This window comes from Gavia stellata, chromosome 4 (genome assembly GCF_030936135.1).
Source record: "Gavia stellata isolate bGavSte3 chromosome 4, bGavSte3.hap2, whole genome shotgun sequence".
Taxonomy (NCBI): domain Eukaryota; kingdom Metazoa; phylum Chordata; class Aves; order Gaviiformes; family Gaviidae; genus Gavia; species Gavia stellata.
The window spans coordinates 69,710,519-69,719,246 of record NC_082597.1 but is presented as its reverse complement, the minus strand read 5'-3'; positions in this window follow the sequence as shown (position 1 = coordinate 69,719,246).

Below are 8,728 nucleotides of genomic sequence, written 5' to 3'. Positions count from 1 at the left end.
ATGCAGTTGTTGGATCTTCTTTCTTTACACTAATGGAGACTGTCCCTTCCAACAAGCTGCAGCCTGACTGTCTCAATGCCTGTGGCACAGCCCTCTGTGTGTTTTATGAAGCCTGATTTCTCTGCCAGGGCAGAAGCTGGATGCAGAGTTTAGACCAAAACCTTTGAAACTAGCACACTGCTGTACTTTGATACATCTTCATCTTGGTCCAGAAAGGGTGTTGGTGGCTGCTAGCCCCCTCTTCTCCTCAGGGACTAGTGAGGATGTCACAAATGCTGAGCGTTTGATCTTTCCTGTCATGTCCCAGAGGTGGGTTTTGAACATCCAAGAGAGATACAGGTAGGATCTGGTTCAGGTCCAACTCACAACAGGGTGAATAAACAGAAGCTACCAGAATCACTGGAGTCAGTTAGAAGTCCAGCTTGCCTTACAGTTCTCCCCCTACAGAGTGAAATCGTGAATACTCTTTCAGCATAAGAAGGTGTGTGCACGCACGTATTACCCCGAGGCAGAGTTCCCTCCTCTGCACTGCTTTCTGTCCCCAGCACCATTTCAAAACTTTGCTAAAACACATTTATTTTTGTGTGGTTGGCAATTTCTCTATTTGCTGCCTTTTTTTCACAGCAACTTTCCACATCCTTTCCATGCAAGCAAGATCTTTAGAAGAGCAGAGAACTTCGCTGCTGCAGAAGGCACAGGGGTGCCAAACCACTGCTTGGTTGTAATGCTACAAACCATCCCTCCCTCTACTGCCCTTTACCTTCCTGAAAAGTTGGGGAAGTGGCATTGGTGGTACCCAGCCTTTACCTCTGCAAAAAGTGCCTTACACAGACGGGCAGGGAAACTAGAGCTCAAAGTTGTAGAGAACTCACGGTGATGGAAAGAAATGGCAGCCAGCCTTCAGTGGCACTTGCTGTCAGATCAAAAGCAAAAGGGTAAAGAAGTCAGCAGCAAGATTCAGTGAAACCACAGTATACAGGTACTACTGCATGTTTTGCCTCAGGTTGTATTATGGCAGGGCTTGGTGGTGGTCAAGGAAGCAGAACTGAGGATTAGACTGCTGTACGAACACTGGTTGTAACACAGGCTCATCCCGACCAGGCAGAGAGCTTGGGATACAGGTGAGGGGTGTCTGGTAAGGGTCTTTTCCTTTAAAATGCCCACTGCTGTTACCATGGGCATTTGTAGTGGTGTGGTGCTTGAGTCTGGAGATTGGCAGCAGGTTATATTAATCCCTGGCATCTATACCTGCCTTGAGAAGGCTTACACAGCGTAGTAGCTAGCATCAGGGCCCTGAGCACATCCCCTGGGGGTTTGGCTCCCTGGGCTCAGGGCTGACTTAGATAATTGTGCAGGCTTCTGATGTTGAAGAGAGTGCTTCAAGAAAGCTCTGCTAAAAAAGCCTCAGTGAGGGCCTGTTCTGTTGTTCACTTGTAAGCTGAGGCTCTTGCACTTGGTCCCCACCTGGGCTACCTTGCAGCTGTGTTGCAGCCATGCCTGTGCCATGTACCCTGTTTATGTGGACCTCGGCCTGTGGACTTCAGTCCCTGACTTGACCTCGGATCTGTCTCATCATCACGGACTTGCCCAGCAATTGCTGGACTCTTAGTTGACCCTGGTTATCGTCACCACATCTGCTCTGCTCTTCTTGCTTGGGTGTCGTGGGACTGTGCCTTTGCCAGTGTGGCCACTGCCCCATGCTTGCCTTGGTGTCACCCCCAGCTCCAGGCTCACCTTCCCTCATGGAGCAGCCAGTCCTTGCTGCTTCCTTGCAGCTGACACGTTGATTGATGCCTACATCCCTGACATTGCTTGTGATTTTGCCTTGGCTGTCACCAATGGAGTGAAACCATGGTGGGAAATAGAGTTGTCCGTCTGCAGAAAACCTATCGTTCAGGCAGAATATAAAGGAAGCAGCTCTCACATATTATAATGCAAAGCAGCGATGGGCAGCATTCTTGCATGTATGTGCCACATACTAAAATCTTAATGTGTGCTAGAGCCATGAGGGCTGTCCCTCAAACTGAAGAAGGCCATGGGAACAGGGAATTTTAGGCAGATGGTGATAATGGCTCCTCAGGGCTCCTAACATGTCACTCTGGAGGTGGGGGGCTATGCTGGATGTGGAGTGGGATCCCAGGGTAAGCCAGAGGGGTTGGCTCCTGCAGCCATGCTTCCTCCCATAGCTGGTGATCCAGGTTACACAGCGGATCTCATAGCAGCACATTCCCCATCCTGTTGCACAGTATATTACTCACACAGGAGCCGTTTTCAGAGCTGACAGTGAGGTGCAAGAGCCAAGGCTTGTTCACCAGTGATTGAAAGAAGGTGGGCTTGAACTATCTGTTCCCAGGGTGGGCTGAGAAGTGATTGTATCCCCACGACTACCAGAAGACATGGGCTGTTTGGCTTGAAGACCCAACAAGCCATATCCTTGAAGCCTCTGTCTGTGCCTCACTTTGCAAGATCAGTGATCATATTGCAGCTTCTTGCTGAAGGGCTTGCAAAAATGACACTAACTGTGGGCTTTATGCCTTTCTTGTCACCCAGCTTGGGATGGGTGCATTGAGGACTTCTCTGCTTGCTGTGGTGATGCAGGTAGTGCTGTAGTGCTTTAGGGAAAGAGCGTATCTTGGGGCAATGCAGCAATTTAGGCGAAGGTAAGATTGCACCTATCACTACCTGCAGGACAGGGTTGGGAGGTGCCAGGGGACAAGAGGCAAAGTGTTATGGGCTGGGCTGAAATGCCTCTGAAGAACAGGATGAACAAGTCTAGGTATGCCAGAAATGCCCTGAGTTTTTTCTGTAATGATCCCCAGTGGCTGGGCTCTGCTGTTGAGTGTGTACCCTGGGCAGGTGACTGTTGTTGTGATGAGCACCCTTCACTTTGCTTTACGCTCTGTTGCTTAGGTGCTGCTACAGATAATAGCGATAAATCTCCACAGAGTGCAACCCTGCCTAAGAAGCTGGGTAATGCTTGGCGGGAATGATGTTTTGCTGGCAGTGCTGCTAGCTCTAACTGGCTTGAGGCCAGCGTCTACATTTGTGGTGACAGTGTAAGGAGGTACCTGTAAAGGGAACAAGGCAGAAGCCTTGTTTTGACATCTCAAGGCTTTATTAAAGTTTGGAGGTTTGCCTAGGTAGGATGAAGCTTGGCTACAAGACAGACACTTTTGGGGAGAGCTGTCAGGTTTTAACTCAAGTGCCTCACTGCCATTAATTTTGTAGTGTAAACCCATTCTAAATGCCAACTTGCTTGCCTCATGCACAGGAGGAAAAGAAACTGTACACAGTGGGGTGACTTCTGAGCAGCTGAAGGTCAGGTGTAGCTGCTGGTGTGCTCCCCAGCCTTTGCTATCCTCTGTCCCAAAGTATTTCTGGAGCCTTAGAGTGTATGACAGAGGCATAGCTTTGGGATGCAGTGTAGTGTATGTGTCTTCTGGTGGGACTTCTATGAGAGCCCGGGGTGAGAGAGAGAAACCATGGTGCTGTGCCACTGCAAGGCCTCGTACTTCTTACTGATCAGGCTTGAAGTCTACATGACGGTGGAGCAACCTGGGTGATGCAGACACAAAGAAATGGAGAGCCAGTGAGAGGAGGAGATGGTTGACACTGTGGAGACACAAGGTGTCCTGGCAGAGGTCATGGGGATACCCACAGCTGCAGAATGACCAGGGATGAACTCAGATCCTCTGTATCAAGGCATCATGGACTCCCAGGGCAGAGGTGGGGGGATTAGGAGTCTAGGCAGAGATGTGGTTTGCTTTAGGTTCTGGTTAGGGAAGCCAGGTGGGTGGAGCAAGAGTCAGGGAATGAGTGGGACATTTAGATAGAATATAGCTTTTAGGAACAGGAATTTTGCCCTGCTTGTTATACTAGGGCCAGCCCCCTCAAAACCATGCTGAACCATGAGAGCCACCACAGCCTGGTGATGGATAGACACACCAGGGAGGGCAGGAAACCTGATGTGACTAATGCAAAAAGCAAGAACACACTTTCCACAGTGGCACTGGGCTTCTTCCCTCCCTAAAGTCATTCCCTAGAGAGAGTGAGTCAGGTACTCTTGCTAATCCAGCATGTTTTGGTTGCTAGTTTGCTCTCATTTTTGCCCCTAGTAGGTAGGCAAGGGAGAGAATACAAATAATAAACTCAAGACTCTGCTCATGTTCTCTGGGAGCCTTTGCACAGAAACCTCGGAGGCAGCTTGGGACCTGCCCTGGATGGCACCTAGCCTCTTTCCTGAACACCCAGGGCTCTCAGCTCCTGCCCCGGGAGTCCTTGGCAGCCTGCCGTTTGCTCCCAAAGAGATGGGTGCTAATACACACCAGCTTGCTTTGGTTTGTCCTCCCCCTTCCCAGCCCACTGCTGTGGGTTGACAGCAGCGGGGAACAACTCGGGGGGGAGGATTTTGAGGGAAACGATGCAGTTTGACTTGTATATTTGCAAGCTCAACTCCGCAGCAGCGCAGTGGCAGCCCGGCATGCATGCAGGCTGCTGCCGGCGAGCACCGCTGGCTCCACCGCAGAGGGTGAGCACTGGTGAAGCTGGTGGGCTCCCAGAGCCATGAGCCCTGCTCCTGTGAGCAAGCCGGATTTGAATTTTCGCAGGTGTGCTGGGAATAACCCAAAGCACCTCGTCTCGGTCGCTGGTCAGAGGAATTCACGGCTACCATATTTGGGAGCCAGGCAACGATTACAAATCAATGACTCCACTCCCTGAGTGATTCATTGTTAACTTGGGAGTTTAGCTCTTTCCCTGGCTCTCTCCATTCCCAGCTCCAGTTATTGTAGCATCTCAAGTGTCTTATTTATTTTAAATCATCAGAGAGCCACAGCTGTAGCTGAGGAAGAGCAGAAGGACAGATGGACGGAGGCATGGTTGGGCAGCTAACGGGAGGGAGGCTTCCTGAATGGGGATGGAGCATCTTGAGGGTGAGTGGAGCTTGGCTGTAGGCTGGGGAGCAATGCTGCCAGTATGACCCCCGGCAGACTGGCATCCCCTCTGCTGCAGGGCTCCCACTGACCTCCTTGCTTGGCTGGTAAACGGTCCATCTTTTTGCCTGGCTGGGCACAAAGTGTGTGTGTGTGGAATAGAAAAAAATACCACCAACCTGTGCCCAGCCAGACCAAAGCAGAGGTTATTTAGCAGTCCATTGGGGAGGTTTTAATCATCCCAAACATCCTGGGCCAATCTATTCTTAATAATAATTTATAGCAGTTAGCACTTTGACATGTTCTAAACATTTCACAGGCATTAACCATGGGCTGGGACTGCTTCGGAGCGGGGACTGGCACTGCAGTCTCACCCAGGCCTAGCGGAGAGGTAGGTGTTCAAGGAGCAGGCTTTCCACAGCCTGCCCTCATTCACTGCCGCATCTGCCCACATACAGCTCTCTTCCAGCCCCTTGTGCCACCTCACAGTCTTCCTCTCAAAACTAGAGTATGTCCCTTATGCAGACTCGCTTTAAAACTGCAGTCATCTAGCCACTGGCCCAGGGAGTGCGGCTATTTCACCAACAGATAGAGTAAATAATCACCTCTGTCATGCCGGGCAGCTAGGTAGGGAATTGGTCCCATTTCACAAATGAGGCAGCCAGCACAGAAAGGATAGCTAACTGGTAGAACTGGGAACGCACTTCCCATCTCCAGCCTTCTCTTCCTGGCCTTACAGTGATATTTCCAGAGCATGGCTTAGACTTCAGCATGTTCAGAGAGGCTAGGAAGCTAAAAGACACCCCAACCCTCTGTACTATCAGAAACGCTCCTTGGTTTGGATTTGGCTTACGCAAAACGCATTGCCTGCCGAGGAAGTACAGCCGGGCCTGCACCACCCCTAGGACTTAGCCTTTGATGGATTTGGCATCACTGTAGCTTTTGCTATCATCTACGTGAGCTGCAGGGCTTTAATCTGGGGCTGGGATCCACAGTGGCACACAGCAGGCTGATCCTCCATGCAGAGGCTGCAGCAGAAAGAGGGACTATGCAGGACACTGTAAAGCACTGTGTGATACGCTGAGCTGAAAGATGAAGTGAAAAATGTACGTCCACAAGCCTGATGCTGCGGCTGCCTCTGTGGTTCTTCCCCCCTTCCTGCACCCCGCTGCTGGGGAAGGTGTCCATGCTCCCCTTTGCACTGCTGCTTCTGCAAGGGAGAGAACAGTGGGAGCAGACACCCAGCTGTGGCAGCAGCAGGGAAGATGCAGGAGGGAGAGGTGGGGAAACGGGCTGGAGGAGATGGTAGCTGTCGCCTCCAAGAAGCTTGGTATGTTTGAAAAAAACTGGTTTGCATGTGGAACTGAAACTGAACCAAGGGGAATTCACTGAGAGCACTAAGTGGTGGCCACCAGCTATTTAGAGCTGCTTATGCATCTGATGTGCAGCTGGGCATAAAGGAAGGGTGTGCCTGTAGTTTGCACAGACATACCCATGACAGCTTTGAAACAGGGCTTTTGAATGCTGCTAGGTACAGCTGCAGCAGCAAAGAGGTCAGCATGGGCTAGAAACCACCCAAGGAACCAGGGAATAGCTGGGGCATTTGAGGAGGGAGCAGGCGTGGCTGGTTCCCCAATCAGCCCTAGCTAAACAGCAAGCGCGACCGTAGCCAGGGAATTTAAGATTATTTCAGGAGCCAGTCAAGACTGGACAGGAACTGTAATCACAGTCTTGTAGACAGACACACAGAGCTATTACACAACCTCCAGCCAGGCTACCCAATTCTCAGCAAGATTTCAAACTAGCTAAGAGTTGTGTTGGCATGGAAATGACCCCTATAACATTCCTTGTTGGTCCTTTATACAGGGCAAGTCTTCCTATACCATGCCTTGCTTCCCAGGGAGGTCTGAAGCCAGAGCTGTGAATGCCTGCAGGCACTAGAGGAACCCAGGTCCTCCCACAAATGGGGCTCCTGGCTGGTGGCAACCACACCGTGGCTTGGGTTGTCCTGTTCTCTCTCCCTCCTTCCACCCTCTGTGTCGAGACGGATCCTGCCTAAAAGCAGCTGCAGTCTTACTTCACCGGTGCTGGCCCCCCATGATTTTTGTTTTCAGCACATGGACCATATTTTAACAGAGAGCAAAGCATCTCGAACACCTTCTTATTTCCTAGCACAACCCTTACAACATCTGTACAGCACTCCCGTAGCAATGGCTCCAATTTCTTACGTGGAAAAGTCCCATTAAAGAAGTGTTTTAGCACTGAACTTTGGTTTTGTTTTTCAAACTCAATTTGATGGAATCAACCAGTACTGCAAATATCTACGGTGCTCTGGCAGGCATTTCCAAGACCCCTGCCTGGCTCTGAGCTGCTATTTGAGGTCCTTCGCACAGCGTTTTAACCCCTCTCGATGCTCCTCCCTGGGAACCTGTCTCTAGTGCCTAATTGCTCGCTGCAGAGACTCTTTTCTAACTGCATAGCCTGAATTTGGTTTTATGGTCCTAACGCCAGCCTTTACTACTCCGAGATAATTACAGAAAATCCCTTCCTTTGCTTATATTGGTCCCTTGAAAGTATTTGTAGGCAGAATGCTTGTCCTTGCTGAACAGTCCCTTTTCCACTCCACACGCTTCCCTCTGCAGTCTCTCCTCATACCTCTTTGGATTGCTTTCATCAATGACACAGACCATTGCATAGTTGTGTCATCTTTCCACTCCTCTGATCTCCCTTTGGGAGCAGGATCATCTCAGGACTCCAGAAAAACCCCATCCTGCTGAGGAACGGCCCCCCTCCTGACACGCTGCCCCAGCTCGGAGAGCATTGGGGGATCCTGGCTGATCCCTGCACGGATGCCGGGACTAATCTTGGTGACAGCAAAGGGTGAAGGGACCAGGAGAGGAGGGAAAGCTGGAGAGTGTCCAGCTGGGATATTCAGGGGGACCTGTCCACCCCACTTTCTATCTGTTGCACTGGTGCCAGCTAATGAAATTTAATGTATTATTGGTCAGATTCTACTTTCTCTGCCTTGAAAATGGTCTTTGTGACTGCTGCGGGTTGTTTTCAATAGCTCTTGGCTTATGATATCTTTCTTTTTTTATTAAAAAAAATTATTTTGATTAAATTAAACCAAATGGATTTTGTTCTCCACTGGAAGCTGTTTATGTAACATCTGCTTTAAATAACCTTAAAACTCAGTCTATTTAACTGTGCAAAATAAAATGGTGAAATTACAATATTTGTTGTGATTTTTTTTTTTTTTTTTTTTTTAAAAATCAGACTGTACCCACCTCCACCTGATTTAGTCCCCAGGAACAAGTTTAGCCCTGTGTGTCCAATGCAGCCCCGGTGCGGCCAGTTGGATTGACGTCTGCCTGGTTCACACAGCTGGCGAAGACTGGGCAAAATAGTTTAAAACTACTTTTACAAATTACTGTTTTCTCTGATAAAAACCCATTAGTAAGTAGAATTTACAGTGTTGCTGGCATTAAATGTATGGTGTTCTACATCAGATTAGATACCCAAACTCACGTGTATTCCTGAGACAGCCTGAGCAGGGCTTAAGAGTTTCCCCATACTGGGAACACGTGCCTAGGCGTTCCTTCCAGCATATTTAAAAGCTGCGTATGCATATCAGGGTTCGCAGGAGGGCTGCACAGACAAGCCCCTGATCGTCTCACAGGCGGGCAAAGACAGGTTAAAGAGTCCACCTCTATTCTGTGCGGGAGCTGGAGGTGTTCCCATACACGACCCTGCTGCTTTGGCCCCCCGGTTCCTAGCCCAGCTCCCTTCAGCCGCCT